At 41.7% G+C, this 27,168-nt stretch overlaps 2 long non-coding RNA genes and 1 pseudogene across 6 annotated transcripts in view; 2 read left to right on the plus strand and 1 right to left on the minus strand.

Annotated features, from left to right (window-relative positions):
* Window positions 1-22,035, plus strand: part of LOC115291754 — a 46,215-nt gene extending 24,180 nt beyond the window's left edge. The window contains exons 2-3 of one of the 2 annotated variants that reach the window (XR_003908660.1): window positions 3,288-3,389; window positions 21,905-22,035. This is a non-coding gene — a long non-coding RNA (uncharacterized LOC115291754). The remainder of the gene's footprint in view (window positions 1-3,287; window positions 3,390-21,904) is intronic. The other variant, XR_003908659.1, reaches the window with a different exon arrangement.
* Window positions 15,973-27,168, minus strand: part of LOC115291745 — a 47,941-nt gene continuing 36,745 nt past the window's right edge. For 3 of the 4 annotated variants that reach the window (XR_003908650.1, XR_003908647.1, XR_003908649.1), the window contains one exon: window positions 15,973-16,422. This is a non-coding gene — a long non-coding RNA (uncharacterized LOC115291745). The remainder of the gene's footprint in view (window positions 16,423-27,168) is intronic. The other variant, XR_003908648.1, reaches the window with a different exon arrangement.
* Window positions 18,780-18,912, plus strand: LOC115293126 (annotated as a pseudogene).

The following is a 27,168-nucleotide window of genomic DNA, read 5'->3' on the forward strand; positions in this document are numbered from 1 at the left end:
GGATATAGCGGCAAAATCATTTATAGTCCCATAAATAGATTTATTTGTGGTGAAGGGAAGCTCAAACAGTGGGATAAATGCTAAATTCAAATATAACCTCCTGGCAGTATTAAATGAGTCTTATTCTAAGATAAAGCAATTAGACTGCTTTTGAACACCAAAGGAACACTCCTTTGTTAATTCCTTCCACAAGGGAGAAAACCCTTCAGTTTCAATGGGAAAATAAACTTTTCATTTACACACAATAATTTCAAAGGCCAGTGGAACAGGGAAATTTGTTTCCAAAGGGAGTCCCCAGTGGGTCACAAAGTGTTGCAAGAACTGGGTCACAAAGTATTGTAAGAACATCTCCCTTGACTGTCCTCACCCTAAAATGTTACAGACTGCCCTCTCACCTCCCTGCTTCACCACCTTCCCTGATGCACTGATTTCCCTCTGATGACTCCCAGGCTGCTGACTCTTGGTTTCATCCCCATGGTCTCCCTGATCTCTGTGGTCCATCACTCCCTTCCGTCTCCCACAATCTCTCCTAACTGAAAGGGGATTGGGAATACACTAATTTAGAAAAATTCAAATTACTATTTGCTATTTCATGGTCTTTAATGTAAAGGTTCATTCAAGGGGCGCCTAGGGGACTCAATTGGTTAAGCATCTTGACTCTTGGTTTCCGCTCAGATCATGATCTCATGGTTTGTGAGATGGAGCCTTGCTTTGGGCTTCGTGCTGACAGCATGGAGCCTGCTTGAGATTCTCTCTCCTCTCTCTCTGCCCCTCCCCTGCTCATGCTCTCTCTCTCTCTCTCAAAATAAACTTATAAAAAAATAAAGGCTTATTCAATTCCATGATATTTCTAAAAGTCAGAAGTAAATTGCTTTTTCAATTATTTAACTTACTTTTTAAGATAAACACATTCATGTGAATCAAAATTTTAAAGATACAAAAGGGCAAAACTGTTCTTCTTACCCCTTCTCCCACACAGCTCTCATTGGAAGGAACTAATACAACTATTTTCTGATAAATACTTCCAGAGATATTATATACAAGCAGTTAAATGTATTTATTACATGTGTGTGTATGCAGAGGTATATGAATGTATGTATATATGTGTGTATGTATATATATGTGTGTGTTTATACATTCTTTATTTTTCTTTATTCTTACACAAATCATAACATACTTTATGCAAAAGCACCCTGCTTTTTAAAAAAATTATTTATATATCTTGGTGATCATTCCATACAAATCCAGAAAAAACTTTTTCTTTTTCACGGACTTAGAGTATTATGTTGTAGGGAGGGCCCATAATTTAGCTATCCAGACCACTATAGTAAGGATGTTTCCAGTTGCCTGCTGTTACCAACAGTTCTGTCACAAAGAATCTTGTTTATATGTCATTTTGGACATATGAGTGTACGTCTGAAGAATAAATTCCTGGAATTGCTGGATTAAAAGGTATGTGTATTTGTAACTTTTTTTTAATGTTTATTTATTTTTGAGAGAGACAGAGCATGAGCAGTGGAGGGGCAGAGCAAGGGTGAGAGCGAGAGCAAGAGCGAGAGGGGGAGAGAGAGAGAGAGAGAAAATCCGAAGCAGGCTCCAGGCCCTGAGCTGTCAGCACAGAGCCTGATGCAGGCAGTGAGATTATGACCCGAGCCAAAGTCAGGTGCTCAACCGACTGAGCCACTCAGGCGCCCCCATTTGTAACTTAGTAAGTACTGTAAACCTGTCTTTAGAAGTCATACACCCAGAGATCTGAGAGTCCCAGTCGCTCTGCACCCTCACCAACCAGCCCTTTTCATTGCTCTGTTTTTCAAAATTCTTCTGACAGTTCTTGTTTTCCTTTCCTTATGAACTTTAGAGTTAGTTTTTATCCCTCAAAAAAAATCTGTAGGAATTTTTATTGGAATTGCATTAAATGTATAGATTAACTTAGTGAGAATAAATATATATCTTTATGATGTTGAATCTCTTTACAGATGCTTTTCAGTTGATAAAAGGCTCATTTCTTTCCTCAATAGCAATTGGATCTCTTCTTCATACAGAGTCCACACATCTCTTTTTAAATTTATATGTTAATGTCTTTATTATTATTGCTGCTTTTATCAATGGATCTTTCCTTCTATCTCTTCTAAGTGGTTGCTATTATATATACATACACATGAATGCTTCGATTTCTGTGCCCAATTTGTATCTCACCACCTCACTGAATTCTCATATTATTTGTAATAGAGTCACTTGGGTTTTAGGGATACACAATAATATTATGACTCAATAATGATAACTTTATCCCCTTCTTTCCGTTTTGTATGCCTGTTGTGGACTGAATGTTTGTGTCCTCTAAAAATTCGTATGTTGAATCCATATCCCTAACCCCCAATGTGGCTGTTTTGGGACATGGGGCTTCTAACGAAGGAATTCAGGTTAACTGAAGTCATAAGGGTCAGGAGCCTTGATTCAACAGGTATAACATCCTTGTAAGAAGAAATACCAGATGATCTCACAGTTTGTGAGTTTGAGCCCCGTGTTGGGCTCTGGGCTGAGAGTACAGATCCTGCTTGGGAGGAGAGATTTCTCTCCCTCTCTATCTGCCCTTCCCCTGCTCACTCTCTCTGTCTCAAAGATGAATAAACGTTAAAAAAACATAAGAAAAAACACCAGAGAACTCTTGTGCTCTCTCTCTCACTTTTTCTCTTTCCCTCTGTCTTCACCATGTGAGAATACAATGAGAAGGTAGCCATCTGCAAGCCAGGAAGAGAGTCCTCACCAAAAACTGACTCTACCTGAACTTGATCTTGGATTGCTAGCCTCCAGAACCACAAGAAAATAGATTTCTGTTATTGAAGCCACAGACCCCCTTCAATTGGCAGAAGATGGCCAGAGATGCCTGGTGTTGGGCGTTTCCATTCCCCTCTGTGGGTTAGTCTCTGATAATACCCTAGTAGGCTAGACTTTGGCAAAAAAAAAAAAGTTTCTTTTGAGATCAGCACTTAAGAACAGAATGCTCTAGGCCTATTTCAATACAGTTAATTTTCACCTCTCTTTGCCAGAGCTCAAAGAGATTTTTCTCAGATCCTCCCTGTGAATGTCTGGTAAAGCTTCTAGGCCTATTTCAATACAGTTAATTTTCCCCTCTCTTTGCCAGAGCTCAAAGATTTTTCTCATATCCTCCCTGTGAATGTCTGGTAAAGCTTCCAGAGTTAAAACTCACTATAAGCAGGAATCTGAGAGCTACATGGCCTCCCCTTCAACTGTGACTAGAACCACTTCCCCTTGTTTTTGTCTTTCAGGCCTATTCACCTAGAACCTGCAACAATTCATCAGTTACAGTTTAGCTTTTCCTACTCTGGTGCCGGTCCCCTCAGAGGCCGCTGCTCATGGGTTTCTGTCGGGTAAGGTGTGATCTTTTGTCATCTCTGTTTCTTCAATTTGGGGGCAGCAGTTTGCCCTGTGATCTTGGTTCTCTGACTGATCTGAAAAGATTTGTTGATTTTTCAGTTTGTTCAGCTTTTTACTTGTTGTTGGGACAGAGCAGAGACTTCTAAGCTCCTGACATGCTGGACAGGCAGCTGAAAGTCTTTATGTTAGTATTTTAAAATCTGTTTACAAGTAATAGTCACTTCATCCTCACAGATCATGTCTTACACAAATCAGCACAACTCTGAGGTGATGGTTAAAATCCAGCTGACACAGAGACATTAAGCAGGTTACCCAAGGGCACACAGCAGGCTAGAAACTGAGCAGGGATGAAATGTGAAGAGCCTAATTCCCAGCCCTGTGTCTAAACCACACTGGCTGCAAACAAATTAGCTAATAGCTAAGCCAGATAAATGTGCATGAGGCGAGCCACTTGTGGCTGCCAAACTTGCCCTTTTGTGCATAGTCAATAAGACAGTGATCCAAAAGTCAGGGCCTTTTGCATACACATCAAAACAAGAACCTAGACTGGAGAGGCCATGCTCCAAGGAGCAGGTACCAACCATCTCCTATAGTCACCTTGGTGATTATTCATTGCATTTGTATGGTTTTCCTCAGGTTTTGAAACATTTCACTGCAGTTTATCTCAGATGTTGCTCCCAATCTTACTAGTATATCGTGAAATGTATTTTCTGTTTTGTTTTCTTAAAAGTTGATGAGCCAAGGATGCCAGTAATCCAGCACTGGGAGCTGAATTTACCCTAGTGAATATGAGGACATAGGCAGAAGACCTGGTTTCTAGATGAACCAGGAAGTGATCCCTGAGGTCAGTTCTAAGGAGGATAGACAGCATTGCCCTGGGAGGGAGCATGGTTCAGATGCTGCTTAGGTATGCACCTGTGGTTACCAGAAGATGGGAAGGTCCAAGCTGTGAGAGTCTAAACCTAACTAAATACCATGACCTTAGGATTTCTGTATCTTCTGCATTTGGTACAGGATGTGGATGCAGAAGGCAGTAAATGCTTGAAGAATGAATGAATGAATAAATGAATGAACTATTTTCTGCTCACTACTGTCATTTTATTACTTCCTTTTCCAAGAGAATAAATGGTTATTACGTACTAATCAAGTTAAGAATTAGATGCTGCCAAGTAGATTAGTTACTTTGCAAAACAACACTGTAGAGAGTTTGTTGTTTTCTCTGTTCCTTCCACCAAAGTCTAAGTACCTCTACCTGGTAACACCTGCCTCTATAATGTTTCACTCCTATCACTCTCCATATGTCCTGATGTTCTTATTTTCACTCTGGCCTTTTCTACCTGCCTGGAATACTTTTCTTTTTCCTTCTTTCTAACAATGCTTTCATTCTTTAGAGTCCAAATCAAGTCCCTCCTTCTCTATGGAGCCTTCTTTGATTATCTTGGCCCTCATTGAACTTCTTTTTTGAATTTCTATAACCATCAGAGTTGACATCATATATTTTAACACTCATTTTTCTTTTATGTTATGAGTTATCTTATGTACCTGTCATGTTTGGCTATTTGGATTAAGGTCTTTGAGGATAGACCCTGTATTTAGTGGCTAGCACAGATTCAAACACAAAATGGGAGCTCAATAAGTAGCTCTTATGGATTGCTTGATTCATTTCAAACACATAGCTGAAGAAGCTAGCTACTATCCTCATGAATTGGAAATTTCCTGGGAGACACATAGTATTTGGGGTAATAATACTCCTATCCGTGACTAGGCTGTTAAGAAGTTCTTCTCAAGTCCAAACAAACTGTCCTCTTGTTTTGTCCTGCCTCAGTTTTCTGCCTCTTTTGCTATTCAGATTAATCTTCATACAGGGCCTCTGGCCTCTCCTTCCAGTCACCTCTGAATTTCTGCATTACCTCCTCCAGTTTTCTAAATTAGCTTCCATGATGCTGCCTCTTGGGTCTCCCAGCTCACATGTCCTGGCCCTGAGCTTGACCTGCATACCCAACTATCCCTTTCTAAAGTGGTCATTCAATAACATACCCATGCAATTACATTATTAAAACAGGGCTATGAACAACAGTGGTAAAAATAGAAATAGAATTGTGTCATTGTGGCAGTCTGCAAGTTACCTACTAAAATCCTTCCTCCCCTTCTTCCTGGACACATAACTAGACTTCCTGGACACATAACAGTTTTCCTTGTGGTTAAGTGGAGCCATATAATTAAATTATTCCCAATGATGTGAATGGAATTGCTGTATATACCTTTACAGGTCCAGCCCATAAAGATTCTTACGTGTTCTTCTGTACTTTCTCTGCCAGCTGGACAATGTGTCCCTAATGGTTGGTAAAACTACAGGGTCTAAGAAGGCTGGGTCCCTTAACCACCTGGGGAAGAGAGCTGTAATCCACCCAGAAGCACCTGCCTTGAACAGTTATATGAGAAAGAAACTTCTAGTGTGTTTGAGCTATTATACATTTGGGGTTTATTTGTGGTAGCAATTTAGCCTACCCTAACTAATAAACCCATCAAGTAAATGAAAGCAGATAGAACCATAACTCTAGTCTTACTTGACTCCAGAGAAGCATATATTGAAATGAAAAAAAAGTATTTACCTAATAACAAGAGAAAAAAGTCATAATGTGAATTATATTTGTATAAAATGAGATGTGGAAACTTTGCGTGATCAGGTCCTTATAGCAAAGATCATGTTTTGTTTTGTTTTGTTTTTAAGTTTTAAATCCCAGTTAGTTAACATACAGTATAATATTAGTTTCAAGTATACATTATAGCGATTCGACATTCAACATTCAGTGCTCATCATAATAAATGCCCTCCTTAATCCCCATTACCTATTTAACCTATCCCCTCACCCACCTCCCTCTGGTAACTATTAGTTGTTTCTAGTTAAGAGTCTGTTTCTTGGTTTGCTTCTCTCTTTTCCCCCCTGTGGTCATTCATTTTGTTTCTTAAATTCCATATATGAGTGAATGGCATATATATATGCAATGGAATATTACTCAGCCATAAAAAAGAATGAAATCTTGCCATTTGCAATGATGAGGATGGAGCCAGAGACTATTCTGCTAAGTGAAATAAGTCAGTCAGAGAAAGATGAAGATCTAGGTTGTTAATCTAGGCCAACAGTCTAAGTTTGAGCTACTGTTATCCAGCACGTGAAAAATTCCTTGAGGACAGGTTCCTTGTTAATATAGGGGCCTGACAAATATTAGTGCTTAATAAATATTTAGCTTCAAATGAAGATCATAGGAAGTAAGAGTCTCAACTCCAAACCATTTCTAGAAGTGGAATGTAGCCAATTCTGAGGAGCAAACTTTAAAAGATATATCAACAAAGTTAAATGTCCAGAGAAGAGAAGGAAATCAAGCATAGTAGGGTCTTGAAACCATATCATAGGGGGAGCACTAGGGAATATAAATGTCTAATCTAGAGTAGGAGGTGCATGTGTGTGGGTGCAGTGGATAGAGAAGGAGGGAAGGGGGTAGTAAGAACCACAACTGCCTTTCAGTAATTTGAAGAGTTGCCATGGGGAAGAGGAGATGTATTCCACATCCCTGAAAAAGTAAAACCAGAACTAAATTTCTGCTTTATATAAAAGGAGCTTTCCAACAAATATAATTGGGCAATGGGACAGTGCCTTGTAAAAATCTAAACTTCCCCACAGACGAAGTATTTCATCCAAAGCTGGCTGCTGATAGCTGGAGACATTGTAGAAGGTTATCCAGCACTGGGTGTAAGAATAGAGGGTGAAGGTTCCTTTCAAAGATTCCAGGAACCTCTGAAAGATAATCCTCAAGAAGTTTGCATTAATAAGACATTCAGGAGATACTCTGTTTGGGGATGACCTGTGTGTCCCAGTGGTCTATGCACCAACTCTCAGTCTTCCCCACAAGAGTGATTCTTTGGCCCACTGCAAGAGAAAGGGACAGAAGAGGTCCAGGAGAAAGGAAGCTAAGTTAAGTCAGAGAATCCATGATCAACGTAGTTTATTCAAAGTCTAGTTTTGGGGAGGTGAGGGCAGCTAATAAAGATAGACAAAGTCATTAGTTCCTCAATATCTGCCTTACCAAATTATACCAGTTTAGTCCAGAATACCTCCAGGAAAGATAAAGCTAACTGATTACCTACATCTGGTTTTAAGAGATCAGTCCCTGTTGAGAAGGAGGAAAGGCTAAGTTTACCTTATGGGTTCCTTATGAGGACCTTTAGAGACCAGAGATGGAAGGCCCCAAGAAGGCAGTGTGAGGGATGGGGGTAGCCAGGGTGTTAGGGAACTGCGGGGGTGAAGATGTTTTGCCTACTTTGCAGATTAGCCTGGGGCCTTGGTGTATTTCTGAGAACTTTCTCTGGGCTGATGACATTTGGTGTTTGCCAACACCCAAGTTGGGATGTCAGGACTTGTTTATAAACGGCAAACACTTCACTACAGGTCAGTCCAGTCATCCTTATCTAGGCCAGTCTTGTCTCCTTGGGTTCAGGCCTGGGTCTCCTCATCTCTCCCTTTGGAAGAAAGAAGAAAGAAGGGAAGGAAGGATGCTATCTGTGCTAAATATCTTGCCAAGAAGAAGAGTATATCAGTTGTCCCTTTGCTTTGTTAGTCCTCCCCTTCCCTGCCCTGCAATTTATCTATTTCATGTCCTATATGATTACTCCACAGTTACCCTCTCAGGGTAGTTCTGGTATCTATCCACAAGGAGTCCTAGCTTACTGGCTCTTGAACACCCAGAAACCGGATAGGGGCACCTGCGTGGTTCAATCAGTTGAGGGTCCAACTTTGGTTCAGGTCATGATCTTATGGTTCATGAATTTAAGCCCCATGTCAGACTCTGTGCTGACAGCTCAGAGCCTGGAACCTGCTTTCTGTGTCTCCCTCTTTCTCTGCCCCTCCCCTATTTGTGCTCTCTTTCTCTCTCTCTCTCTCTCTCTCTCTCTCTCTCTCTCTCTCTCTCTTTCTCTCTCTCTCAGAAATAAAATTAAAAAAAATTTTTTTAAGTACTAGACAATAGAGAAACCTAACAACAGTACTGGATAGTATGGAAACCTAAGGAGGAAGACAGGATACGTACTATAAGCTATTGGAGGGGAAATTATGGTGAACTTCATGGTCAAGGAAGCCTTCACAGAAGAAGAGGAAATGAACTTGAGTCTTGAAGAATGAACATATCTCAATTACACAAAGAGAAGGCAAGATAATTTCATGATGAAGAGACTACACAGGGAGAAAAGAACATGAGAGCATGTTAGGAGCCAAAATGTGGAAGAGTCAGACTGGATGAATCTTTCAAGGAAACAGAATGTTCAGTGCAACACTTCCCACAAACCTCTAGCTTTCATGTACCATGTCAGCTCCCCTCATGATTGTTTGGGAGTCTCTAGACAGGAGTGAGAATTCCATGGTTGAGGCTGGTAGATTAGGGGATTCTTGTAAAAGGTTTATCTGCAAAGAATCTGGAAAACCCTCCATGAAATTGTCACATTCAATGGAGAAAAGTTGACTGGATAAAAGTTTAGTTAAATAAACTTAGAGCTGTTCAATTACTGCACCAAAACTATTCATCTCTTAGCCTCAAATCTGCCACTGCTCATGTTTTCTCCCATTTGTATGGCTGATCACTTACCTGGTAGAAGTGGTAGTGAATTCCTTTTTTAAAAGTCACCTCATACGAGGGTGCCTAGGTGGCTCAGTCAGTTAAGGACCAAACTCTTGGTTTCAGTTCAGGTCATCATCTCATGGTTCGTGATTCAAGCCCTGCATAGAGAATCGCTTGGGATTCTCTCTCCCCCAACTCCTCTGACTCTCTCTCTCTCTCAATATATAAATAAACTTTAAAAATTTTGTTAAAAGTTGCCTTATACCAAGGTCAGAGTACCCCTGGACTTTCTCATGGTGTAAGTTGTTATACAGTTAGAAGTATTTATTGACCTTAAAGGAAATCCATTTTCTCCATGACCTAAATGTAGGCCATGAAAAACCAGGGTCTTGTATGCTTCATGTAGATGTGGGACACTTATGTTTTCTAGTTCTGGAATAGTCATACCTATTATTCAAATTGACATTTGGATGTGCTAGATCATTTAAATAGATTTATGTTTCCATTGAGAAAAATTCATGGAATAAGAATAAGAAGTTCAAATGCCAATGCCCCATATAATGTTCTTGCCATTAAAAAATATGAATTATGTTTTCCCACTAACTCTCACTGGTCAACACAATCATAGTGATGGACCCACATCTAGCATTCTGTGTAAAATACATGTGAATGAGAAGATAACAGTAGAAAGAGAGGAAAGTACTGGTTGTAGGATGGAAGGAATGGTGGGAGATGTCTTTTATAATTCATAAGAACACAAATAGAGACAGTTCATTGTTTTTTTTTTAATGCAGTGGATCCCTAGAGAAATAAATAAAAATTTAAAAGAATATATAATCTAAAAGAAACAAAAAGAATACATAATCTAAAGAATGACCTGGAAATATGGAACCTCATGGATCAAAAAGTACCAAGCCAGCAGAGTCCAAGACACAAAATTGTAATGTGCCAAAGCATCTTATCTCTGGCATTGCTTTCCTGATGGGTCTTGAGGACTAAGGACCCAGCAGTAGTCTGACCTAGAAGTTAAAATAGGGAAATTTAAATGCTCTTGAAATGTCTTCTACCCAATGTCTTGGGATTTCTGGTTGAGTTCATGGGATAGAAGTTTTCACAAATCACAGGAGTGGACTGCTGATGAGCAAGGAGAGTCTTCATTTCCTAAAAGAAAGATGCTTCCAGGGCAAGATGAGGCTGCCACAGAGTGTAACCTGCCAGTCTGAGGAGACTGTCTGTGATAGAACACATCTGACTATTTGATCAAGAGTTTTTTCCCAAAGGGGACAATATCCTTGTCTTTTTTGGGGGGGGGGTCTATTTTTCCCCCCTGAAGTTCTTAAAGCAGTAGTAATAATGATTTCCTAAAGGGCAGTTGACATTTTTGTTAGCATGATCATTGAACTGACTTTCTCTCTAATCCTTCTGACACAGAAGACTTGTTGCTGAGATAATGAAGAAGGTCAATATTTGAATGAGATAGAAGAGCTTAAGAGTAAACCTCCTTGAGATAATTAGGGGATTAGAGGCTTGTCTTTGTCAGTAAGATGGTGCCTATGGTGCACAGGACCCACTATAACGTATAGGATGGTTCCGTAGAATAGTGAGGCAGCCACTTGTTTTAAACCGAGAGGAATGAGTGCATACAATAAAACAAGAGGGAAGGACACGGTTGAAGGAGGGAATTTCTACCACATTGGTCATACTTGCACCCTCTTGTGACTCTGCCAGAGTTTAAGGGTCTATGAACCTTCCTCAACTTATTATATGCCTGTGGACTTGCTGGATCCTCAAGAGAAAGCAGTCAATTAATGAACCATAAGTCCAATACCCTTAGCATTTTTCACACACTTACTAACCTCAATGGACAATGAAGTCTAAAGGCTGCATTAAAATTTTTTTTAAGTCTAATTAAAATGACTTTCAAAAATCCCTTAAATTCCCTGTCACACCATCTTTCACTGCTATACTATCTTTCAACAAACAACATAGTGTGTTGAGTATTTGCCTTCAGTTGGGCAGCAGATAAAGTAGTAGACTTTTATTTAAAGCATGATTTCTTATAAATTCTTGTTTCTTTAAATGCAAATCAGCTTACATCATGAGATCTGTCTGGGACCAAGACCAAAAGGGACCAAGGGAAGAAAAGATTCATATCTCTCACCTCAGCTCATCTCATATTGCTCATTGAGTTGAAAGATGGACAGATCATCCTCACGATTTAAATGGCGCTCTATTCTTTCTTTCTTTTCTTTTCTTTCTTTCTTCCTTCCTTCCTCCCTTTCTTCCTCCCTTCCTTTTTTCCTTCCTTCATCCCTTCCTTCCTTTCTTTCTTTCTTTCTTTCTTTCTTTCTTTCTCTCTTTCTTTTTTTCTTTCTCTCTTTCATTCTTTCTCTCTTTCTTTCCCGTTTCCCCTTTTCCTAACACATATCACTGAATTCATGTCAGTTAAATATACTAGGGCTCAGGGTACCTGGGTAGCTTAGTCAGGTAAGCCTCTGACTTTGGCTCAGGTCATGATCTCATAGTTCGTGAGTTCAAATCCTGAATCAGTCCTTCTGCTGTCAGCATGGAACATACTTCAGATCCTCTGTTCCCCTCCCATACTCATGCTCTCTCTTACTTTTTCTCTCAAAATAAATAAACTTAAAAAAAATACACTGGGGCTCCATTCCTGGACATATCCTCATGTAAGAACCTAAGTGAGAGCTAGACATAAAAGGTAGGGTCCAAGGCTTAAGGCTTTAGCTTCAGGACAAGTTGGCTTCTGGAAAGTGCCTTGTCCTTGACTGCTGTCTTTCACAATGTGTGCCCCAGCATTTGGGCCTTGATTACCACACTTTTTCCCATTGATGATACATCCTCCTATCTTTAAGTGTTCGTCACACAATTCTTGGATGACGCTTTTGGTCCAGAAGACCTTGATTAAGAAGAAACACAGATTTATGGGAGAGGGTCCTGGACAATTTCAAACAGACACATCTTTATTGCAACTTTCCAGATCTGTGGGAGAGAAAATGGGGCCCACAAGGATCAGCTCTGAATTTGCTCCAGCTCCAAACTTACAGTCATTCCCTTCTCTCCAGGCTCCCCATGTGGGCCAGCATTTTAATCTTTCAATCTCTCTCCCTCCTTCATCATCCCCTGTTTATTCACCTTTTCCATTCTTTCTGATTGCCCCACTCTCTCACACTCATATACCCTGGTGTATCATCTTTCTGTTGGAGCCTGTACTGATGGCCTCTTTCCAGGAGCAGCAGGTTTGAATCAGCTCCAGTTTAAAATGAAGGCAGGGGGTGGGGGTGGAGTGAGGCCAGGAGAGGATATCAGCTCGCTCCTGTCCAATGTACTGAGTGCACAGTCCTCCCCCAAGCCTCCAGGCTGGCGCTCACACTCCAAATCTCCCTCCCCACCCACCCTCCCTTCTCTCTGCCCAGACATCTCTCCACACACAGGTACGTGTAAGAAAAGGCCTAATAATCCCTTGCAAACAAGACGAGAGACCCCCACCCTCAATCTGGCAGCTGGTTTCCATTAGATGTTCCAAGCCCTATAAATACACTCTTTTCTCACTTATCTCTAATAACTTTTCCTTTCCCTTGCTCATGTTTCCTGCTTCTGGACTCCCTCCTGGGAGGAGGCCTAAATTAAGTAGGGAGGGCGTGCCAAGCTTTGCAATAACCATCTTGTCATGCCCCAGGCCTCTGGCAGAGCAGACCCAGAAATGATGGCTTCTTGTTTGTCTAGATTGCTGCTCCACACACGAAAGGCTAAAATCCTCCCCCCAAAAGTAGAAGGCTTGAGTTTAGCCTGAACTAGAGAGTGCTGCTAGGGTCACCCCATCTCTGTGTTCTCAGATGAACTTCTGACTGACCCTCTTGAACCCTCTGTCAAGGTTGTCTTGTGCTTGCCACTGGCTGCTATATGGTGTCTTGGGTACAGCTCTGGAGAACAGCATCCTGGGGTTCAGATGCCAGCCTCTTTGTGCACAGGCAATGTGACTTCAGGCAAGTTACATAAGCTCCCTCATTTGTAAAGTTGTGCTGATAACACGTACCTCAAAGGACTGCTAGGAGGGTGAAATGAAGTAACTAACTAATGGGAAAACATTTAGCTCAAGTCTGCACTCAGCAGATACTGGTTCTCTCCTCTTGCCCCTCCCAGCATGGTCCCCTGTGGAAAGTCCTCCTCCTCTGCTGCCTCCTACACCTTCTGAATTAACTGAGCAATTAGAAAAGAATTAACCCTAAAATATCCAAGGTCTGAGTTGGGGAGTGTAAAATGTTTGCTTCTTGATGAATGTTTTCTCCTTAAGATAAAGAAGCAGAGAAAAAATGAATATAAAATCCCTAAATCAGAACAATGTTTACAATTGTTAGTACTTTTTATACACCAGGCAGCATGAAGCTGTGTCATTGTTGCATCAGTAACCCAAGAGCAGAAGTCCCCGCATATACTTCCTCCAAGTCATGGCAGTTAAGAACACAGCCTCTGGGGTCAGACCATCTCTAGGCCTAGATTCAAGTTCCAGCTCCTCCTAGCTGGGGGGCGTCAACAAGGGTTTTACTTCTCTGTGCTTTGTTTCCCCTTCTGTAAATGATGATAATCCGAGTACTGACTACCCAGGGTTGTTGCAGTGATCAATGGACCTGAGGTCACCCTTCACCAGTGCCTGGCGGGCGGAGTAAGTGTACAGTAGAAGTTAGCTCTCCTTCCCGCCCACAGAATCTTTCTTATAGCCTTGCTCCTCCTTCATGGCCATTCCCAAAGTGACCCATGTGCAGGGCAATAATCCAGCAGGGATTTGCTTCTCCCACTTCTGCATGCTTCTCAGGAGTCCAGTCACTTTGGTGGTTCTGGATCAATCCCACTCCTCAACTCTATAAACTCCTTAACTGGCTTTTCCATGGAGAAAGGAACTTCAGGAAGACACGCACAGCAGGCAGAAGGGGTGCCTTTCGTGAGCCTCAAGCATCCACACCCACCAACTCCATAACCTTCCTGAGACCAAAGCCTTTGTCTGGGATCACGGCCCATGACACATGACAAAAACGACCAGCTCAGAGCCTAATTTTCAGACTGCCTCAGAGGGTGCTGGCGCTGGCTGGGCATGCCCACTCTTGGGCTGAGGGTGAATGAAAAGGTCTGCCTTCCCAGCTCAGGACCAAGTGGAGCACAGAATCCCAGCGTCTTTCCACAGAATTGAATCCCTGGTTCTCTGACCATAAATCAATCTAGACTATTGGGAACTTTATAAGATGATTTTATTTTTTATTTATTTTTATTAAAAACATTTTTGTTGCTAGTTCTTTGATCTATTTATGCACTCTATATGCTGTGGAGTCCGCTAGCCCAGTTATGTCACTTCCTCATGTTGTGTCCTTCAGCAACTGCTTAGCCTCTCTGAGCCTCTGTTTGTTAATCTTTAAAATGGGGTAACAGCATTACAACCTTACAGATATATTTCATCTTTCTCGATAGACTTTAGCCATGGTTACTCATCTTTCTGACTAGTTATTCTATAATTTTGCTACAATTTAATTCTACTTCCTCTTATTCTATCTTTAGTGCAGTCAGAAAACAGCTGGTCACCATCATTCCTACATAAAACTACCTCCCAGAGGCCTGAAAAACAGTTAATAAATCATTCTTCAGCCTTTGAACCTCAGGCTAAACCATGCCAGTCTCTTTAATCTTCTTCCTGAGAGCCTATCTGAAAATCTTGAATAATTTCATTTTTGCCTTGTGACCTTTCTCTAAATTATTAGCATCTCAGTTTTTAGTTCCCAAACATAAATGTATTATTTTAGTAAGGACCTGGCAAAACAGATGACCATAGTGCATATGAAGTTGAGTTCATCTACTTCATGCATAGCTTGGGTGCCCATTAATAACCCTCCATTAACACACATCTAAATGTTAGGCTATTCAAATGTGAAATAGAGAAAACAGATCCATATCTGTTCCTTTAAGAAGCAGCCCCACAACTTATTTGTTAAACTTGCCCCATTTGCTGGGGGAGGAGAGAAAGAACTACCAAAAGGGACTCTGAAGGAAATCATTAAAGTAAGGAGAAAGCTCTTAAGAAAAGAGATGTTTTCTGCCCTCTGTACCTTCCTTGCTTGATTCCCTTCTCCCGTGGTGACAGTGCAGCTAATATAAGTCTGTGCTCCACGAGGCCCCTGCCGAGCAGGGCTGGGGTAGGACAGGAAATCACCACTCAGAAAATAAATGACCTGTCCCAAAGTCTTTTGTTAATGAGTCCAGGGCATAATAAATCAAGGTGACCCAGTCTCAAAAAGCACTAGCCTGTTTAAAAAAAAAAAAAATGAAACCCCCAGAGGTGAAGAGGAGGAAAAGGGAGAGAGGGGACCACGGGGAGTCCTTATAAATCACACCCAGACAAAACTAGTGCAGATGTTTTCCAGTTTTGGACCCACTCAAGAGGCAGAAAACAGACACATATGGACATGAACGGAAGGGGCAGTTTTTGAGGGGAGACAAGGTAGTAGCCCAGTGGACACAGCCCCTCCTGTCACATGGTGTCCATGGGACTTTGAGTGGCACGGTTTCTAACATCTGTCTCATCCCAGGTCACCCTCTCCTCAGCGTGGCCAGAGTGTTTCTTGTGTCAAATGTGGGTCCCAGCTTCCCATAGTGGCAAGCTCCCGTAAAAAGAGAGGGGTGGTCAGGTCAATCATGGGAGGGTCTTAGCTTCCCAAGTAAACTGCAGGCTCTCTGAGGGTGAACTTTAACAACAGAAATAGAAAGGATGTCATACTGGAAATAAATACTCCAGTCTGTGGTAGAGAAACAGGAGCCTGTAAGTCTGGGGTGAGCTGCAATGTAAGACTTGAGTGCAGAGGGCCCTCACAGAGAGCCACAGTAGCCTGGTGAGACACGGCAGCTATCTTACAGATGTGGAAACCGAGGCAAAAAGAGGCTAAGAAATAACAAACAATGCAAGGCGTTTGCAGTTTGCACAGCGTTTTCGAGAATGTTATTTCATCGGGGCACACCCTGTATGGTGGTTGAACAGGTGCTCCTCCCGTGTCACAGATGAGGACAGCGTTTGCAAGGACACGAGAAAGCCTTCTCCAGGCCACACAGCTAACGTGTGGGATAACTCGGGTCCACACTCAAGTTCTGGAATCTGTCGTCCTTTCTGTTCAGCCTGGGCTGTTTGCCGGGGTCCCAGATAAGGAGTATGCTGACAGGGAAAGGGTGCTGAAAGACAAACCTTGGTCAAGGTCCATGACGGTTTGGTGTTCAGTGGTGGCTGGAAGATAGGTGAGTGGACAAGAGGAAGTTGGTCCCAAACGTTTCCCACTCTCTTCGTCACATAAAACCCACCACGTAGTCATCTCCATCCTTCCCTAGAAGCATGGCCTCCTTTGATCACTCACTCCTACTTGCTGTCCTTTCAAAAGAAATTACATGACATCAACTGCTTTTGTTTTTAAATTCTTGCTCATGCTGAATTCAATCTCAACCACCATTGTCGTGATACACTTTATATTTCAAACTCCTTTCTTAGCTGTTACCCTTTCTGTACCTCTTAATCAGAATTGTCATTTACCCTTGGAGAAACTGAGACCAGAGTGGCTTGCCCGTGATCACTCCACCTCTTGGAACAGAGATCTTTCTCCCTTGCCTGGACCACCTCCAACATACACACAAGCAGCCAGATACTCTTGCCATCTTAGTTTTTTCCATATTGCCCCAGTTTTGCAGTGAGAGATACCACCTTTTTCCAGAACACTCTATAGACTTCCTATACTAGCTCTGCTGCCTTTTGCAATAAAATAATGAGCATTGTGCTCTAGTTCAAGTTGGAGTCCAGGCATTTGCCCAACCACACAATGTCACCAACCACAACAGGAAGATGCCACAGTGGCCTGCCTAAAATAAACCAAAATAAACTTAGAGCTTTTAATTGGTCCAGGACCTAGATCTGCAAAACAGCAGGCACACCCATGAAAATTAGGGCTGTTCCAAGTATTTTAGGTTGAAGAGCAGCCTTCCACCAAGGCAGAACACTGCTTTAGTTTTCCTTTCCTTTTTTTTTTTTATTTTCGTTGTTTTGTTTTGTTTTTGGTTTTGTTTTCTTGTTTTGCTTCATTTTGTTTTGGGGTTTTTGGGTCCTACTCTATGAGTCCAGATTTTTCATGCTCAAATGTTGACTCTCAGCTGGGTCTCCAGAAGAAACCTCCTGGGAGTCCAGAAGATGTGGGCATGTCAGTTTCCTATTATAAAAGTAAGTAGTAAGGAGTGACTGGCTGGCTCAGTTGGCAGAGCATGCAACTCTAGATCTTGGGCTTATAAGTTCAAGCCCCACACTGGGTGTGGAGCCTACTTAAAAAAAAAGAAAAGAAAAGAAAGAAAGAAAAATAAGAAACTCTTATTTTATGCAACAAATATTCTTGAATTCCCACTATATACCAGAGACTATGCCAGTTGGTGAAGGTGATTGAGACTTAAACTTTATGCCATTCTTGCTGGAAGACCTTGAACAAAACCCTCCCCTTTTATGGATGTCAGTTCTTGCCTCTGTAAAGTGAAAGGGGGATAAATGACTTCTATGTTCATTCTCTCTCTCTCTCTTTCAATGTTTATTTACTTTTGAAAGAGAGAGAGAGAGAGAGAGAGAGAGAGAGAGAGAGAGAGACATACACACACAGTGTGTGAGCCAGGGAGGGGCAGAAAGAGAGGGAGGCACAGAATCTGAAGCAGGCTCCAGACTCTGAGCTGTCAGCATGGAGCCCCAAGCAGGGCTCCAACCCACAAATCATGAGATCATGACCTGAGCTGAAGTCAGACGCTTAACTGACTGAGCCACCCAGGTGCTAACCCTGCTGCTCTACAGCTCATGGGAATCTGTGCTGTTGGACTAGTCGTGGCTGCAGCACCTAGGAATAGTGTCCCTTTCATTTAGCTGACTCAAAGAACTGGAAAAGGAGGAGGCAGAGGTGAGACTCTGTTTAGCAAGGAAACCAGATTTTTTGGTGTTCGTGGAGTGGGGTGGAGGAGTGGCTACTGATTTTAAGGAATCATTATACATGTCACAAAAAATGGTTAAAGACAAATATATGTATCCCTTTATGCTCTTTTCTGATACATAGTTTACATAGCTATAGTCAGTTCATCCATAATATTTTTCATTCTTTGTTTTAATTAATGTTTTGTTGTATATATATTCTGCATATCACAAAGTGTATAGTCTGATTTTTTTAGTGGGTAAGAGCACTCCATCTTGTTATGCCAAATTTATTTTTTTAATCTACTCATCTACTCCCAAATAGTGGAATATTTGGAGTATGTCCAGTCTTTTTCCTTTTACTAATAGCTCTGGTATAATTTTTTCCCTAATTACTTCCTTTGGACATTCATAAAATAAGTAATTTCTAGATCAGTGATTTTTTAAATAAATTTTTAAAATTTATTTACTTTGAGAGAGAGAGAGAGAGAGAGATGGAGAGAATGAATGGGATGGAGCAGAAAGAAAGGGAGAGAGATTCCAAGCAGGCCCCATGCTGACAGTTCAGAGCCCAACAGAGGGCTTGAACTCATGCACTGTGAGATCATGACCTGAGCCAAAATCAAGAATCGGATGCTTAACTGACTGAGCCACCCAGGCTCCCCTCTAAATCAGCAATTCTGAAAGTGATTCTAAATCAGATTCTCAGTGATCCAATCAATTTATAATAGCACCAGTAATCGATGAGCATTTCTGTTTTCCTTAACCCATCTTCCTTGCATATAATAATTTTTATTTCTATCACTTCTCGGCCTTTTGGCTAAGATCAAGTGTAGTATCTGTTCACATCAGCTTAATAATTTTTATTTCTTTTTGATGACTTCAATGAAGTTGTTTATATTTTCATTTCTTCCATTTGTATTGAGACGGATCTGTTTATGTGCTGAGTATTCTGTATTTTATTTCCTCCTTTGTGAATAGTTTATTCATGTCTTTTGACCTCAAGTCTAACGATTTTTGAAAAACATATTAAGGCTTTTGTGTGCCAAATTCTTAATGGACTAGTGATCTGGTGGATACCCAAATGTAAATACATTCATCATCAGGAAGGAAGGTAGAGATTTTTGTCTGTTTTGTTCACTCACCTAAAATAATGCCAGGCAAACAGTAGGTGCTCAATACTATTGAGTAAATGGGTGACTAAATTATCACTTAGCATTTATGAGGTGCCTGCTTGTGCTGGGACAAATATGAGCATTCAGCTTTGACACAGAGGACATGAAGGTAAGGTCAAAACAGCTGGGGCTAGAACGGAGGGGTGTTTCTCACTTCAAAATTGAAAAAATCCACATAAAATAACAAGGTAAGAAACTACTGAGGAGTCTCTTGGGGTAAGGACTTGACATTGCAGAAACGTGTCACAGGTGTTTGTGTGTTCTTGTCTATTGTTACTGTGTGCATGAAGACTGTCAGACTGTAATATTATCACAATGGAACTTAATTCAAGCATCACTTTCTTGGCTTTCACTGTAATCTGCAGGAACCGAACTAGCCACAGGGGAAGCTCTAGTGCATAGAACACAGTTTCTGTGTATCTACGTATTAGAATACTGTACCTCAAAAAAAAAAAAACCGGAATAGACTACAATGCATATACACCTCAAAGGCTTCATGCTAAGTGAAAGAGATGCAAAAAAATACATGTCGTATGATTCCATTTATATGAAATGTCCAGCAAAGACAAATCTAACCAGATAGATCAGTGGTTGCCTAGGGCTGGGGAATGGGCAACAACAAATGGGCACAAGGGGTCTCTCTGGGGTGATGGGATTGTTCTAATACTAGATTGTGGTAAAATGCACACCTCTGTAAAATCACTGAAAACCCATTGAACTGCAATTGTAAAAATTTTACAATTTTTAAATTGTTTTCAAAAAGAGTGGCTACCATGACCAGCACATGGTCAAAACAAACAAAACATAGTTCCCAGAACAGGCAAACATTGAGAACACTGTCAGTAGAGGTGAGCCCAGGGGGCTATGGGAGCAGTCAGGTGCCTAACCCAATCCTGACACTCAGTGGAAGTTGTGCTGAGGAGATGATGTCTGGCTGGGAGAAATTTTTCTAGGAAAAGTAAATGGGAGGATGTGGGGTAGGTCAGGCACACACTAGGTCAATGACAACAGGATTTGTGTCATGGGAAATAGTGCTAAGGCCAATGTTCACCTTGGTTTCAGGGAAGTTAAACACTGGAGAATGCTTTGTATATTGATTATAACTACCATCTGTCATGAGCCAAGAGCTTTGCATTCAGTAACCACAATCTTGCAAGGCAGGATTACAGACAAAGAAACCAGGCAAAGAGGGCTGATGTGACTTGTTAGGGATCACTTCCCCAGTATGAACAGCAGAGCCGGAATGCAAACATAGGCCTGAGTCTGAAAGCCATGTTTTCCCATTCCATTATCTCCCCTTACCTCTACATAGACATGTGACTATTACTGGTTGGGAATTAATGAGAAAGATGTAGGTTCTGCAGATCTACTCTAAAGAATTCATAAAACTCATCTGCAAAGAATTTGGCAAATGCATTTTGATGGAGTCTCCGATCCACAGCTTTGCAATTTATCACTGTCCCTAGCACACTGTATACAGCAGGCAGGCCTTTGAAATGTGCCGTTCTCTATTTAGCTTCGGATGTGCAAGTAAAATTCAATAATCCTGGTTCCAGATAAATTAAAGGACACTGACCTGCAGAAGAGCTAGAAAAGTCTGAAATACCACAGAAATCCAGTCTGTAATAATGCACAGCCCTCATTAAATGCCTTTCTTAAATGTCTTTTACTAATAATTTTACATGTTCATACAAAATACTTAAGATTATATAACCAAAGCAGAAACATGATTTCTTTTAAAAATGTGTTTAGTCTCTCAGTTTTTGAGAACTGTCCCTTCTCCTCACCTTTGGCTTAAGTGTGTCCACCCCTTACGGGAAATTGTGAGTGGGATTGGGTGAGGCAAAGACACACATTCTTCTCTAGAAAGAATGCATTGCATTCCTAAGAGTAAAATAAATTAGGCCTAGTTTCTCTGTCCATTAATTATGAGGAATAAACAGCCTTCCCGTGCTTGGAGAGAAGTACAGGAGACCAGTACAAATTTCCTCCTCAGACTCAGGGGAAAGATCATTTGACTATCCAGGAGAACGCCTGTGGTCTGAGAGAACTCGGAGGATTGGAACAGGCAAGGCTCTGCCGCCAGATGTTTGTAAGAAATCCACTGATAGAGACAATCCCATGATACAATCCACAGAGGGCTGCTGGGTTGTGGGGAGAGGCTAGAAATGCAGCAGAGCAAGGGAAAGAAGGTATTTGCTTCCAATTCTGCCCCTGGGGAATATCCCAATCCAGAAGACTGCCTGTGAAGTCTAGGGAACTTACTGCCCCTCGGGTCATTACATTATTTTAGTTAGAGTCTTAGAATATGCCAGGACCGTCACCCGGGAAGGAGCGAGGTGGCAGGAGGAAGGTAATGCGTGATCTCTGATGGTCTGTCGTCTAATTGAACCAACTGCAATTTGCAAGAGAATGGACCTTGACTATGGCCACTCTACAGACAGGAGAAATACAGGAATGGGAGAGAAGTTTCAGAGTTGAAAATGTGTTTGTGTTTTTGGCTTTTACACACTTGTGACCAATACTGCTACTCCTATCCCTTGCTTCCTTAGTAAGAGAATCTTGATTTTATTATGGGAGGCAATGGTGCTCCTAGTTTAAAACACTCAGCTTCCCAGAAGCCACTGCAGCTAGGGGAGGTCACGTGATCGACCTCTGGCAAATCTGATGTAAGTGGAGCTAACTGGGTTGGGCTTGGGGCAATCTCACCGCTCTGGCCTCTGGCCTTTTGCTCTTCCCTTCCCTTCCAGACGCCACTGCGCACCTCCGGCCACCAACCTTCTGCCTGAGAAGCGTCGCTGACTGTCAGGCGTGCAAGCAGCGGTACCGAAGGTGCCCAGGTCCTTGGTGATTCCCAGCAAACACTGCAACAACGCTGGCCTGCCACCTGTGTGCTTTGTATTATGTGAGTCATATCTTATTTAAGCTCCTGTGTGTTGGGTCTTTGGTACTTGAGACAAACATAACCCCTAACTGATGGCAGTATGAATTCAGTTCAGTTCGGCAGTGATTACCTATGATATGCTAGGTGTGGGAATACATAGATGAGAAACCCCCTTCCTTCAGAAAGTCCACAAACTAGTGCATGAGTGAAGATACACAGGCAAACCGATAGAGCGTAGTCGATGTTCTCTAAAATGGAGGTTTCTTTACGGTATTATGGGAACAAAGTCATCAATACTAACAAGGAAACTGTACTAGGGTAAACTGTGTGGAATTCTAAATTACTCTCATACCGTATGATACATGCACTTATATAGGTAAATCTGATACCCACTGAATATCCACCATTCATATTAATGATAGAATCTGCCAAATCATGAAGTCACAGCTATTTTACCCTCCCTTAAGTACCACTTTACACTTGTTTATTTTCTCTGGTGGGGTCAGAGGACCTCCATGTTTCCTAAGTAAATTTCTCAAACCTTTGTCAATTCCTTAGACACAGGAGAAACCCCAGGAAGTCCATGGAAAAATAAACTCCATCTCAAAGAGCAGTAGTAACAAAGGGCAGTCTGGTCTGAAGCACTTTGTGAGGCGAATGGCCAGAGTACAGTAGCAGCATTTTCCCCCTGCTTCCGCAATTGCTGTCTCTGTCTCCCTGCTTTGTGATTCTCTCTCCCTCTGGGCTTCCCCTCTCCCTGTCCTGCCGTACTCCCCTTCATACCTCGCTAGTCTCCTGGATAGCATCTGTCTCTCCCACTCCCTCCCATGCCATCCCTTCTCCCCCTTACCCAATCATTCGTTAAGAGGAATGAGTTTTTAAAAGGTTATTTGCTGTAATTATTGAGAGGATTTTTATCCAGGATTTTAATTCTTGAAGGTAATGATTGAATTAATTGATATTTTACAAAAAATAAAATAACTTGCTTTAAATTCTTTGTTGAAGAGATAATATATTAACTTCATTTATTTTTTTTAATTTTTTTTAAATGTTTTATTTATTTTTGATACAGAGAGAGACAGAGCATGAGAGGGAGAGGGTCAGAGAGAGAAGGAGACACAGAACTGGAAGCAGGCTCCAGGCTCTGAGCTAGCTGTCAGCACAGAGCCTGACGCGGGGCTCGAACCCACAAACGTGAGATCTGACCTGAGCCGAAGCCGGAGGCTTAACCGACTGAGCCACCCAGGCGCCCCTAACCTCATTTAAAAAAAAAAGGAAGCTTGAAAAAATATACATGAAGTATCTCCCTCACATCTGCCACTTAGCTCCTTTGCTCAGGACAACTAATATTACCAGCCTCTTGTGTATTCTTGCAGAGCTATTTTCTTTACAGGTAAATACCTACACCTGTTCCCCACCTCATTCTGCAGAAAGATGGTCTTACTTTTTGGTACCTCTCTTTTTTTTCTTTCACTTAATATGTCTTAAATATCTTTCATATCAGTCCATGAAAAAGCATTCTCATGCTCAAGGAAAAATGTTCCTTGGTGTAAGTGTATCATACTTAACTGTCTATTGATGGACATTTGTTTTCAACCTTTATTATTTAAAATAGTAGTGGGATGAATAGCATTGTATATAAATCATTCACAGAAAAGAGTGTATTTTAAGATAAATTCATAGAAGGAAATCAAATGGTATAAGCACTAGTGATTATGGTAAGTATTGCCAACTTTCCCTTCATAAAAGATACTGTTTCCCGCTTGCACCCACACCTATATATATATATATGTATAGCCACACCTATTTCTCTAAGCCCTCACCAAATTGGTTTATCAAACTTTTTGGACTTTGTCAATTTGATCAGTGAAAAATGGTCTGTCAGTATATTTTTAATTAGTTCTTCTTATGAATAAGATTTTTCATCTCTTACATATTTCAGAGCTATTTGTCTATTCCTTGCTGTTAAATACCTATTGATATCCTTCATTTTATTTTTGTAAGTAGGCTTCACACCCAGTGCGGAGTCCATACTCATGACCCTGAGATCAAGACCTGAGCTGAAATCAAGAGTCTGACGCTTAATCAGCTGAGCCACCCAGGCGCCCAAATCCTTTCTTGTTTCATCTGTTCTCTTGGTAGTTTTTTTAATTGATATTTTCCAAGTTCTTTATTTGTTCAAGAAACTAAATATTCATCTGTGATATTAGATGCACATTTCCCCCCAGTATTGTCATGTGTCTTTTGATTCTACTTATTAAGTATTTTTACCTTGGAGAGTTGTTTCGTTTACAGTAGTCAACATGTTCATCTTTTCGTTTCTGGATTTTTAGGTTTTGTTTCATATTTAGAAAGGCCTACTGATAGAAGGGGAGGTTTTATTAAATTACCTTCTTAATCATACATTATATTGAATGTCAGTGAGTTGTTTCTTAGGTCACTGGTACAAGTTAGTGACCAGGAATCAAAGCATTACTGGGAAGAGGTGAGCGAGAATCTGGATTCATATTTGCTCTACTTCCAGTTGTATTGCTAGGCAAGAGGGCCTAGACTGACTCTGACATCTGCCCCCCTCCCCCGCCCATTCTAACTTATCTGCAGTGGCCGAGTGAACACACGCGCAGCTCTGCAGGCTAAGTGTATGTGAAAGAAGGGTGTTAAAATGTTTTCATGATATGTGTGCATAAATATATGAATTTCTTCATCTCAGCATATCACAGTGTCACATCTTGTTGGACATCTATATGCTGGGTGTCTACATATGTTAATGTTATTCTTTGTCCTCAGAGAAGATTCTGGTATGGCAAGTGTAGCAAAACTCATTACATCTTTAAAAAATGTATCATAGAAAGTGCAGAAGGCACAGACTCAGTCAGTATGTGCACTTCTTGGTTGAGTGGCACTTGAGAGAGAGCCAGACTCAGGCACGTGTTAACAAGCTAGGGCCATCCTGCCTCTTCATCCCCCATCTTCCCCAGGCACAGCCTCCTAGCCTTAAGGGTCCCAGCTCCTTCCTTTAGATGAGGCCATCGTCCCAGACAGGCATCCGAAGTAGGAAAAGCCACCCTCCTGCAGGATTGGGAAACCTCCACCAAGCAGGAAGGGCAATAGTGAAGATGGCACATCCAGATTTTTAGAAGCAAAAGCCCCTTCCTCAGTGTCTTCCCAGAAGAGCAGAGAAGCTGGCCACATATGAACCTAAACTTTACATATGAACCAGAGTATCCTGACTTAACTTGCAGGGAGCACCACTCGAGCTGGTAAGATTTATCTTTGATCTTGTTTTTAGCACATTCTCAAACAATGCCTTGCTACACAAGCTTCTAAACTGAGAGTAGCAGCCAGAAGCCCTGCTGCCGTTGGGTCATACATAGTAGGTCACGCTAAGGATACTAGCCTCGGCTATCACGTGCTCCCAGGTCTTGGGCTGGAGGAACACGAATGATGGAGCTACTTGGGCCCAAAAGAGCAGAGTGATGGGAAGCCACAGAAATCAGAACTAGGAGCGTTGGGTGCCAGGAGGCCACATCAACTCAAGTCAGTGTCATGGACTGTATCTATGTTGTAGATATAGAATCATGGGGCAGAGTTAGAAGGGAGGGCTGGGGGATAAAGTAGGTTTATTATATTCTAGGTGACAATTCTGTATAAGAGCCGAGATGGTACAGGCCTGGAGGTGCTCATCTGCTACCCTGTACCCTGTACAAGCTGGATGTGTGATAAAGTCCTTTAGCATTTGGGGTGGGGTGCCTGGCTGGCTCAGTTGGTGGAGCATGCAACTCTTGACCTTGGGGTTGTGAATTATACATCCATGTTGGATGGAGAAATTACTTAAAAATAAAATATGTAGGGGCAACTGGGTAGCTCAGTTGGTTAAGCGTCTGGCTCTTGGTTTCAGCTCAGGTCATGATCTCATGATTTGTGAGATCAAACCCCATGTTGGGTTTGGTGCTGACAGCATGGAGCCTGCTTGGGATTCTCTCTCTCTCTCTCTCTCTCTCTCTCTCTCTCTCTCTCTCTCTCTCTCAAAATAAATAAAAATAAAATAAAATATGTAAAACAATAACAACAACAAAACCCCCAAATATTTGGGGCATAAGTTACCACACAGATGAGACATGACTAGCCTCACTGGTTTTAAGAGAGTCCCAGCTCTCTTAAATTTGGGTAGGGAAAAGAGAGGATTCATTTGAGTCAGAGACTCAGGATTGATGAGGACAATCCCGCACCCAAATGCAGAAGCAAGCAGCTGTATCCAAAGGAATTTTATAGACAAGTCCTTCCACTGTTCCCTGATTTGGGATCCAAGTGGTTTGAGGATATTTTCTATCTAAAATTAAGCATAACTTGAGACTTATGTGCAAGAAGAGATCAAGCAACAGGAAAGAAGTGGCTCTAAGTTGTAGACTCAAAGATAAAGGCAATCAACATGAAAGGAAAAGAGTGGCCATTCATTCATTCACCTATTGTTCACTGCACCCTGGGTGCCCGATATTATTTCAGGTGTCAGGGATATATAAGAGTGAAAAAACAAAGTCCCTGATCTCATGGTACCTATCCTATATTCTAGTGATGGTGACATATGATAAACAAGATCTATGTGTATTTTTTAAATACGTATTTATATATTTCTGTATCCCCTCCCTCCATCCCTATCTGTCCCCATTGCTGGCTCTATTAGTTGAGTAATGGAGGGAGGATGCTTTCCTGGGTAGAGTGGCCACAGAATGCGTCAGTGGTTCCGATGTGACATTTGAGCAGGACTACAGTGTAGTGAGAGAGGGGGCCATGTAAACACAGAGGGAAAGGTGTCCAAGGCAAAGGGCACAGTGAGCCCAGAGACCAGAAGGAATATGCTGGGTGCCACAGGAAGGCCCTGGTGGCGGAAACAAGGGAGTGAGTGTGGCATCATCGGGGATAAGATCACAGATTAGAGGGAGTATCGTGGTGCAGGCCATGTAGGGCTTTGCAGAGCATGATAAAGATTTAGGAATTTATTTGGAGTGCAGTAAGAGGCCACTAAAAGCATATATTCCTCAGGTTACCAGCCAGCCTGAATGCCACTGTGCCATCATGATTGCCCAGTGCTGTGGTTACCTGTGAAAGATTGTGTCTCCCAAACCCCAATTT

This window comes from Suricata suricatta, chromosome 5, assembly GCF_006229205.1.
Source record: "Suricata suricatta isolate VVHF042 chromosome 5, meerkat_22Aug2017_6uvM2_HiC, whole genome shotgun sequence".
NCBI lineage: Eukaryota > Metazoa > Chordata > Mammalia > Carnivora > Herpestidae > Suricata > Suricata suricatta.